The 8563-nt window shown below is 50.7% G+C and overlaps 21 non-coding genes across 21 annotated transcripts; 7 read left to right on the forward strand and 14 right to left on the reverse strand.

The window, feature by feature from the left end:
* Positions 1-428: 428 nt before the first annotated feature.
* trnay-gua (transfer RNA tyrosine (anticodon GUA)) lies at positions 429-517 on the reverse strand. Its single transcript is given in 2 exon segments — positions 429-464; positions 481-517. It is a non-coding gene; the product is annotated as a tRNA-Tyr (tRNA).
* Positions 518-902: 385 nt separating this feature from the next.
* trnas-gcu (transfer RNA serine (anticodon GCU)) lies at positions 903-984 on the reverse strand. The gene has a single exon. It is a non-coding gene; the product is annotated as a tRNA-Ser (tRNA).
* Positions 985-1091: 107 nt separating this feature from the next.
* On the forward strand, positions 1092-1164 carry trnaa-agc (transfer RNA alanine (anticodon AGC)). The gene has a single exon. It is a non-coding gene; the product is annotated as a tRNA-Ala (tRNA).
* Positions 1165-1561: 397 nt separating this feature from the next.
* trnay-gua (transfer RNA tyrosine (anticodon GUA)) lies at positions 1562-1650 on the reverse strand. Its single transcript is given in 2 exon segments — positions 1562-1597; positions 1614-1650. It is a non-coding gene; the product is annotated as a tRNA-Tyr (tRNA).
* A 385-nt stretch (positions 1651-2035) lies between these two features.
* trnas-gcu (transfer RNA serine (anticodon GCU)) lies at positions 2036-2117 on the reverse strand. Its single transcript has one exon. It is a non-coding gene; the product is annotated as a tRNA-Ser (tRNA).
* A 107-nt stretch (positions 2118-2224) lies between these two features.
* Positions 2225-2297, forward strand: trnaa-agc (transfer RNA alanine (anticodon AGC)). Its single transcript has one exon. It is a non-coding gene; the product is annotated as a tRNA-Ala (tRNA).
* A 397-nt stretch (positions 2298-2694) lies between these two features.
* trnay-gua (transfer RNA tyrosine (anticodon GUA)) lies at positions 2695-2783 on the reverse strand. The gene is given in 2 exon segments: positions 2695-2730; positions 2747-2783. It is a non-coding gene; the product is annotated as a tRNA-Tyr (tRNA).
* Positions 2784-3168: 385 nt separating this feature from the next.
* trnas-gcu (transfer RNA serine (anticodon GCU)) lies at positions 3169-3250 on the reverse strand. The gene has a single exon. It is a non-coding gene; the product is annotated as a tRNA-Ser (tRNA).
* Positions 3251-3357: 107 nt separating this feature from the next.
* trnaa-agc (transfer RNA alanine (anticodon AGC)) lies at positions 3358-3430 on the forward strand. Its single transcript has one exon. It is a non-coding gene; the product is annotated as a tRNA-Ala (tRNA).
* A 397-nt stretch (positions 3431-3827) lies between these two features.
* Positions 3828-3916, reverse strand: trnay-gua (transfer RNA tyrosine (anticodon GUA)). The gene is given in 2 exon segments: positions 3828-3863; positions 3880-3916. It is a non-coding gene; the product is annotated as a tRNA-Tyr (tRNA).
* Positions 3917-4301: 385 nt separating this feature from the next.
* On the reverse strand, positions 4302-4383 carry trnas-gcu (transfer RNA serine (anticodon GCU)). Its single transcript has one exon. It is a non-coding gene; the product is annotated as a tRNA-Ser (tRNA).
* A 107-nt stretch (positions 4384-4490) lies between these two features.
* Positions 4491-4563, forward strand: trnaa-agc (transfer RNA alanine (anticodon AGC)). Its single transcript has one exon. It is a non-coding gene; the product is annotated as a tRNA-Ala (tRNA).
* Positions 4564-4960: 397 nt separating this feature from the next.
* On the reverse strand, positions 4961-5049 carry trnay-gua (transfer RNA tyrosine (anticodon GUA)). Its single transcript is given in 2 exon segments — positions 4961-4996; positions 5013-5049. It is a non-coding gene; the product is annotated as a tRNA-Tyr (tRNA).
* A 385-nt stretch (positions 5050-5434) lies between these two features.
* On the reverse strand, positions 5435-5516 carry trnas-gcu (transfer RNA serine (anticodon GCU)). The gene has a single exon. It is a non-coding gene; the product is annotated as a tRNA-Ser (tRNA).
* A 107-nt stretch (positions 5517-5623) lies between these two features.
* On the forward strand, positions 5624-5696 carry trnaa-agc (transfer RNA alanine (anticodon AGC)). Its single transcript has one exon. It is a non-coding gene; the product is annotated as a tRNA-Ala (tRNA).
* A 397-nt stretch (positions 5697-6093) lies between these two features.
* On the reverse strand, positions 6094-6182 carry trnay-gua (transfer RNA tyrosine (anticodon GUA)). The gene is given in 2 exon segments: positions 6094-6129; positions 6146-6182. It is a non-coding gene; the product is annotated as a tRNA-Tyr (tRNA).
* A 385-nt stretch (positions 6183-6567) lies between these two features.
* On the reverse strand, positions 6568-6649 carry trnas-gcu (transfer RNA serine (anticodon GCU)). Its single transcript has one exon. It is a non-coding gene; the product is annotated as a tRNA-Ser (tRNA).
* A 107-nt stretch (positions 6650-6756) lies between these two features.
* trnaa-agc (transfer RNA alanine (anticodon AGC)) lies at positions 6757-6829 on the forward strand. The gene has a single exon. It is a non-coding gene; the product is annotated as a tRNA-Ala (tRNA).
* Positions 6830-7226: 397 nt separating this feature from the next.
* trnay-gua (transfer RNA tyrosine (anticodon GUA)) lies at positions 7227-7315 on the reverse strand. Its single transcript is given in 2 exon segments — positions 7227-7262; positions 7279-7315. It is a non-coding gene; the product is annotated as a tRNA-Tyr (tRNA).
* A 385-nt stretch (positions 7316-7700) lies between these two features.
* On the reverse strand, positions 7701-7782 carry trnas-gcu (transfer RNA serine (anticodon GCU)). The gene has a single exon. It is a non-coding gene; the product is annotated as a tRNA-Ser (tRNA).
* A 107-nt stretch (positions 7783-7889) lies between these two features.
* Positions 7890-7962, forward strand: trnaa-agc (transfer RNA alanine (anticodon AGC)). Its single transcript has one exon. It is a non-coding gene; the product is annotated as a tRNA-Ala (tRNA).
* The last annotated feature ends 601 nt before the right edge of the window (positions 7963-8563 follow it).

Raw genomic sequence — 8563 nt, forward strand, 5'->3', positions numbered from 1 at the left:
GAGGTAGCGGGATCGATGCCCGCATTCTCCAGATGACTTTAGTTTCCTCTCTTCTGTTGCAAAGGTAATGAGTGAAAAACCGTGAGATACTCGACATTAGTCGATGGACATGCTTAACATGCTGTGAATCAAGTCAGGTGGTGTTGTTAGTGGTTTGGCTCACTGCATGACCTTCACAACCTCTCTATGGCGTGGACCTTAGTTAAGGTGTGGTAGTTCGCTGACACGTGAAGCTGGCGGATCAAAGATAAAGTACCTCAAGGGCCCCCCGTATACTCGCCAACGCTGACGTCGGTCACTCAGTTTACCGCCGGATGTGGACAAGCTACGTACTCGCGCCCGATAAAATCTAGTAACCAAATCCACAGCCGTCAGATCAGTTGCTTTCCGATTGGCAAAAATCTACACAGAGGCCAAGGAAAAGATCCTCCTTCGAGCCGGATTTGAACCAGCGACCTAAGGATAACTGCCACTAATCACCTACAGTCCTCCGCTCTACCAACTGAGCTATCGAAGGAAGCACTCACAGAGGAATCACAGAGAACTCCATGGACTGTCACATGGCAACGAGTGTGTTCGTTTAAGCACCTGCTGTCCTAAAACTGGGAGGTTCGTGAAGATTGTCGTCGGCCACTACGTTCACCGGCGGACGTGGGACGGCTTTGACTTTTTTTCCCAAACAAATCAAGCAACGAAACAGGCGGCTCTGAAAAAGATGGCCTTCAAGTCTTTCTATTCTGAACAGACGAGGACGACAGGCAGGGCCCTCTAGGCGGACATGCCTGAACGAAGGGCGCAGCGAGCATCTGCTTAAAGCCAGATGAGAAACACCGTTTGAATGCCACTTAAGGTGTGGTAGTTTGCTGACATGTGAAGACGGCAGATTAAAGATTGCTCAAGTGCGACGAGGATGGGATTCGAACCCACGCGTGCAGAGCACAATGGATTAGCAGTCCATCGCCTTAACCACTCGGCCACCTCGTCTTTGAGCGGAGGGCTCCTTCGTGTGAGCACGCGGTGTGTGACCATAAACAGCCAAGACAGTTTGACCCAACTCAGGTCTGATTGCAGTGCCTTGCAGGAGGCTGCAAGGGGAATTAGCTCAAATGGTAGAGCGCTCGCTTAGCATGCGAGAGGTAGCGGGATCGATGCCCGCATTCTCCAGATGACTTTAGTTTCCTCTCTTCTGTTGCAAAGGTAATGAGTGAAAAACCGTGAGATACTTGACATTAGTCGATGGACATGCTTAACATGCTGTGAATCAAGTCAGGTGGTGTTGTTAGTGGTTTGGCTCACTGCATGACCTTCACAACCTCTCTATGGCGTGGACCTTAGTTAAGGTGTGGTAGTTCGCTGACACGTGAAGCTGGCGGATCAAAGATAAAGTACCTCAAGGGCCCCCCGTATACTCGCCAACGCTGACGTCGGTCACTCAGTTTACCGCCGGATGTGGACAAGCTACGTACTCGCGCCCGATAAAATCTAGTAACCAAATCCACAGCCGTCAGATCAGTTGCTTTCCGATTGGCAAAAATCTACACAGAGGCCAAGGAAAAGATCCTCCTTCGAGCCGGATTTGAACCAGCGACCTAAGGATAACTGCCACTAATCACCTACAGTCCTCCGCTCTACCAACTGAGCTATCGAAGGAAGCGCTCACAGAGGAATCACAGAGAACTCCATGGACTGTCACATGGCAACGAGTGTGTTCGTTTAAGCACCTGCTGTCCTAAAACTGGGAGGTTCGTGAAGATTGTCGTCGGCCACTACGTTCACCGGCGGACGTGGGACGGCTTTGACTTTTTTTCCCAAACAAATCAAGCAACGAAACAGGCGGCTCTGAAAAAGATGGCCTTCAAGTCTTTCTATTCTGAACAGACGAGGACGACAGGCAGGGCCCTCTAGGCGGACATGGCTGAACGAAGGGCGCAGCGAGCATCTGCTTAAAGTCAGATGAGAAACACCGTTTGAATGCCACTTAAGGTGTGGTAGTTTGCTGACATGTGAAGACAGCAGATTAAAGATTGCTCAAGTGCGACGAGGATGGGATTCGAACCCACGCGTGCAGAGCACAATGGATTAGCAGTCCATCGCCTTAACCACTCGGCCACCTCGTCTTTGAGCGGAGGGCTCCTTCGTGTGAGCACGCGGTGTGTGACCATAAACAGCCAAGACAGTTTGACCCAACTCAGGTCTGATTGCAGTGCCTTGCAGGAGGCTGCAAGGGGAATTAGCTCAAATGGTAGAGCGCTCGCTTAGCATGCGAGAGGTAGCGGGATCGATGCCCGCATTCTCCAGATGACTTTAGTCTCCTCTCTTCTGTTGCAAAGGTAATGAGTGAAAAACCGTGAGATACTCAACATTAGTCGATGGACATGCTTAACATGCTGTGAATCAAGTCAGGTGGTGTTGTTAGTGGTTTGGCTCACTGCATGACCTTCACAACCTCTCTATGGCGTGGACCTTAGTTAAGGTGTGGTAGTTCGCTGACACGTGAAGCTGGCGGATCAAAGATAAAGTACCTCAAGGGCCCCCCGTATACTCGCCAACGCTGACGTCGGTCACTCAGTTTACCGCCGGATGTGGACAAGCTACGTACTCGCGCCCGATAAAATCTAGTAACCAAATCCACAGCCGTCAGATCAGTTGCTTTCCGATTGGCAAACATCTACACAGAGGCCAAGGAAAAGATCCTCCTTCGAGCCGGATTTGAACCAGCGACCTAAGGATAACTGCCACTAATCACCTACAGTCCTCCGCTCTACCAACTGAGCTATCGAAGGAAGCACTCACAGAGGAATCACAGAGAACTCCATGGACTGTCACATGGCAACGAGTGTGTTCGTTTAAGCACCTGCTGTCCTAAAACTGGGAGGTTCGTGAAGATTGTCGTCGGCCACTACGTTCACCGGCGGACGTGGGACGGCTTTGACTTTTTTTCCCAAACAAATCAAGCAACGAAACAGGCGGCTCTGAAAAAGATGGCCTTCAAGTCTTTCTATTCTGAACAGACGAGGACGACAGGCAGGGCCCTCTAGGCGGACATGCCTGAACGAAGGGCGCAGCGAGCATCTGCTTAAAGCCAGATGAGAAACACCGTTTGAATGCCACTTAAGGTGTGGTAGTTTGCTGACATGTGAAGACGGCAGATTAAAGATTGCTCAAGTGCGACGAGGATGGGATTCGAACCCACGCGTGCAGAGCACAATGGATTAGCAGTCCATCGCCTTAACCACTCGGCCACCTCGTCTTTGAGCGGAGGGCTCCTTCGTGTGAGCACGCGGTGTGTGACCATAAACAGCCAAGACAGTTTGACCCAACTCAGGTCTGATTGCAGTGCCTTGCAGGAGGCTGCAAGGGGAATTAGCTCAAATGGTAGAGCGCTCGCTTAGCATGCGAGAGGTAGCGGGATCGATGCCCGCATTCTCCAGATGACTTTAGTTTCCTCTCTTCTGTTGCAAAGGTAATGAGTGAAAAACCGTGAGATACTCGACATTAGTCGATGGACATGCTTAACATGCTGTGAATCAAGTCAGGTGGTGTTGTTAGTGGTTTGGCTCACTGCATGACCTTCACAACCTCTCTATGGCGTGGACCTTAGTTAAGGTGTGGTAGTTCGCTGACACGTGAAGCTGGCGGATCAAAGATAAAGTACCTCAAGGGCCCCCCGTATACTCGCCAACGCTGACGTCGGTCACTCAGTTTACCGCCGGATGTGGACAAGCTACGTACTCGCGCCCGATAAAATCTAGTAACCAAATCCACAGCCGTCAGATCAGTTGCTTTCCGATTGGCAAAAATCTACACAGAGGCCAAGGAAAAGATCCTCCTTCGAGCCGGATTTGAACCAGCGACCTAAGGATAACTGCCACTAATCACCTACAGTCCTCCGCTCTACCAACTGAGCTATCGAAGGAAGCGCTCACAGAGGAATCACAGAGAACTCCATGGACTGTCACATGGCAACGAGTGTGTTCGTTTAAGCACCTGCTGTCCTAAAACTGGGAGGTTCGTGAAGATTGTCGTCGGCCACTACGTTCACCGGCGGACGTGGGACGGCTTTGACTTTTTTTCCCAAACAAATCAAGCAACGAAACAGGCGGCTCTGAAAAAGATGGCCTTCAAGTCTTTCTATTCTGAACAGACGAGGACGACAGGCAGGGCCCTCTAGGCGGACATGCCTGAACGAAGGGCGCAGCGAGCATCTGCTTAAAGCCAGATGAGAAACACCGTTTGAATGCCACTTAAGGTGTGGTAGTTTGCTGACATGTGAACACAGCAGATTAAAGATTGCTCAAGTGCGACGAGGATGGGATTCGAACCCACGCGTGCAGAGCACAATGGATTAGCAGTCCATCGCCTTAACCACTCGGCCACCACGTCTTTGAGCGGAGGGCTCCTTCGTGTGAGCACGCGGTGTGTGACCATAAACAGCCAAGACAGTTGGACCCAACTCAGGTCTGATTGCAGTGCCTTGCAGGAGGCTGCAAGGGGAATTAGCTCAAATGGTAGAGCGCTCGCTTAGCATGCGAGAGGTAGCGGGATCGATGCCCGCATTCTCCAGATGACTTTAGTTTCCTCTCTTCTGTTGCAAAGGTAATGAGTGAAAAACCGTGAGATACTCGACATTAGTCGATGGACATGCTTAACATGCTGTGAATCAAGTCAGGTGGTGTTGTTAGTGGTTTGGCTCACTGCATGACCTTCACAACCTCTCTATGGCGTGGACCTTAGTTAAGGTGTGGTAGTTCGCTGACACGTGAAGCTGGCGGATCAAAGATAAAGTACCTCAAGGGCCCCCCGTATACTCGCCAACGCTGACGTCGGTCACTCAGTTTACCGCCGGATGTGGACAAGCTACGTACTCGCGCCCGATAAAATCTAGTAACCAAATCCACAGCCGTCAGATCAGTTGCTTTCTGATTGGCAAAAATCTACACAGAGGCCAAGGAAAAGATCCTCCTTCGAGCCGGATTTGAACCAGCGACCTAAGGATAACTGCCACTAATCACCTACAGTCCTCCGCTCTACCAACTGAGCTATCGAAGGAAGCGCTCACAGAGGAATCACAGAGAACTCCATGGACTGTCACATGGCAACGAGTGTGTTCGTTTAAGCACCTGCTGTCCTAAAACTGGGAGGTTCGTGAAGATTGTCGTCGGCCACTACGTTCACCGGCGGACGTGGGACGGCTTTGACTTTTTTTCCCAAACAAATCAAGCAACGAAACAGGCGGCTCTGAAAAAGATGGCCTTCAAGTCTTTCTATTCTGAACAGACGAGGACGACAGGCAGGGCCCTCTAGGCGGACATGCCTGAACGAAGGGCGCAGCGAGCATCTGCTTAAAGCCAGATGAGAAACATCGTTTGAATGCCACTTAAGGTGTGGTAGTTTGCTGACATGTGAAGACGGCAGATTAAAGATTGCTCAAGTGCGACGAGGATGGGATTCGAACCCACGCGTGCAGAGCACAACGGATTAGCAGTCCATCGCCTTAACCACTCGGCCACCTCGTCTTTGAGCGGAGGGCTCCTTCGTGTGAGCACGCGGTGTGTGACCATAAACAGCCAAGACAGTTTGACCCAACTCAGGTCTGATTGCAGTGCCTTGCAGGAGGCTGCAAGGGGAATTAGCTCAAATGGTAGAGCGCTCGCTTAGCATGCGAGAGGTAGCGGGATCGATGCCCGCATTCTCCAGATGACTTTAGTTTCCTCTCTTCTGTTGCAAAGGTAATGAGTGAAAAACCGTGAGATACTCGACATTAGTCGATGGACATGCTTAACATGCTGTGAATCAAGTCAGGTGGTGTTGTTAGTGGTTTGGCTCACTGCATGACCTTCACAACCTCTCTATGGCGTGGACCTTAGTTAAGGTGTGGTAGTTCGCTGACACGTGAAGCTGGCGGATCAAAGATAAAGTACCTCAAGGGCCCCCCGTATACTCGCCAACGCTGACGTCGGTCACTCAGTTTACCGCCGGATGTGGACAAGCTACGTACTCGCGCCCGATAAAATCTAGTAACCAAATCCACAGCCGTCAGATCAGTTGCTTTCCGATTGGCAAAAATCTACACAGAGGCCAAGGAAAAGATCCTCCTTCGAGCCGGATTTGAACCAGCGACCTAAGGATAACTGCCACTAATCACCTACAGTCCTCCGCTCTACCAACTGAGCTATCGAAGGAAGCGCTCACAGAGGAATCACAGAGAACTCCATGGACTGTCACATGGCAACGAGTGTGTTCGTTTAAGCACCTGCTGTCCTAAAACTGGGAGGTTCGTGAAGATTGTCGTCGGCCACTACGTTCACCGGCGGACGTGGGACGGCTTTGACTTTTTTTCCCAAACAAATCAAGCAACGAAACAGGCGGCTCTGAAAAAGATGGCCTTCAAGTCTTTCTATTCTGAACAGACGAGGACGACAGGCAGGGCCCTCTAGGCGGACATGCCTGAACGAAGGGCGCAGCGAGCATCTGCTTAAAGCCAGATGAGAAACACCGTTTGAATGCCACTTAAGGTGTGGTAGTTTGCTGACATGTGAAGACGGCAGATTAAAGATTGCTCAAGTGCGACGAGGATGGGATTCGAACCCACGCGTGCAGAGCACAATGGATTAGCAGTCCATCGCCTTAACCACTCGGCCACCACGTCTTTGAGCGGAGGGCTCCTTCGTGTGAGCACGCGGTGTGTGACCATAAACAGCCAAGACAGTTGGACCCAACTCAGGTCTGATTGCAGTGCCTTGCAGGAGGCTGCAAGGGGAATTAGCTCAAATGGTAGAGCGCTCGCTTAGCATGCGAGAGGTAGCGGGATCGATGCCCGCATTCTCCAGATGACTTTAGTTTCCTCTCTTCTGTTGCAAAGGTAATGAGTGAAAAACCGTGAGATACTCGACATTAGTCGATGGACATGCTTAACATGCTGTGAATCAAGTCAGGTGGTGTTGTTAGTGGTTTGGCTCACTGCATGACCTTCACAACCTCTCTATGGCGTGGACCTTAGTTAAGGTGTGGTAGTTCGCTGACACGTGAAGCTGGCGGATCAAAGATAAAGTACCTCAAGGGCCCCCCGTATACTCGCCAACGCTGACGTCGGTCACTCAGTTTACCGCCGGATGTGGACAAGCTACGTACTCGCGCCCGATAAAATCTAGTAACCAAATCCACAGCCGTCAGATCAGTTGCTTTCCGATTGGCAAAAATCTACACAGAGGCCAAGGAAAAGATCCTCCTTCGAGCCGGATTTGAACCAGCGACCTAAGGATAACTGCCACTAATCACCTACAGTCCTCCGCTCTACCAACTGAGCTATCGAAGGAAGCGCTCACAGAGGAATCACAGAGAACTCCATGGACTGTCACATGGCAACGAGTGTGTTCGTTTAAGCACCTGCTGTCCTAAAACTGGGAGGTTCGTGAAGATTGTCGTCGGCCACTACGTTCACCGGCGGACGTGGGACGGCTTTGACTTTTTTTCCCAAACAAATCAAGCAACGAAACAGGCGGCTCTGAAAAAGATGGCCTTCAAGTCTTTCTATTCTGAACAGACGAGGACGACAGGCAGGGCCCTCTAGGCGGACATGCCTGAACGAAGGGCGCAGCGAGCATCTGCTTAAAGCCAGATGAGAAACACCGTTTGAATGCCACTTAAGGTGTGGTAGTTTGCTGACATGTGAAGACGGCAGATTAAAGATTGCTCAAGTGCGACGAGGATGGGATTCGAACCCACGCGTGCAGAGCACAATGGATTAGCAGTCCATCGCCTTAACCACTCGGCCACCTCGTCTTTGAGCGGAGGGCTCCTTCGTGTGAGCACGCGGTGTGTGACCATAAACAGCCAAGACAGTTTGACCCAACTCAGGTCTGATTGCAGTGCCTTGCAGGAGGCTGCAAGGGGAATTAGCTCAAATGGTAGAGCGCTCGCTTAGCATGCGAGAGGTAGCGGGATCGATGCCCGCATTCTCCAGATGACTTTAGTTTCCTCTCTTCTGTTGCAAAGGTAATGAGTGAAAAACCGTGAGATACTCGACATTAGTCGATGGACATGCTTAACATGCTGTGAATCAAGTCAGGTGGTGTTGTTAGTGGTTTGGCTCACTGCATGACCTTCAAAACCTCTCTATGGCGTGGACCTTAGTTAAGGTGTGGTAGTTCGCTGACACGTGAAGCTGGCGGATCAAAGATAAAGTACCTCAAGGGCCCCCCGTATACTCGCCAACGCTGACGTCGGTCACTCAGTTTACCGCCGGATGTGGACAAGCTACGTACTCGCGCCCGATAAAATCTAGTAACCAAATCCACAGCCGCTCTGGCTATAGTGCTATCCTGCTGGAATGTCTAGAGAGCATATTAAAGATACCTAAAGTGCAATGTGAACATTTTCAGGCATTTTCTGCTAGAAGGACATGCCTTCTGTATTTGTCCTTTTGTTGTCTGTTCAGATTACAAAGATATGAAGGCTTATTCCAAGCAAAGTCCTTACTTCGATAGCTCAGTTGGTAGAGCAGAAGAGTGTAGGTTGATAGACAGTTATCCTTACGTTGCTGGTTAAAATCCAGCCAATCTGC

Source organism: Sparus aurata, chromosome 13, assembly GCF_900880675.1.
Source record: "Sparus aurata chromosome 13, fSpaAur1.1, whole genome shotgun sequence".
Classification (NCBI taxonomy): Eukaryota; Metazoa; Chordata; class Actinopteri; order Spariformes; family Sparidae; genus Sparus; species Sparus aurata.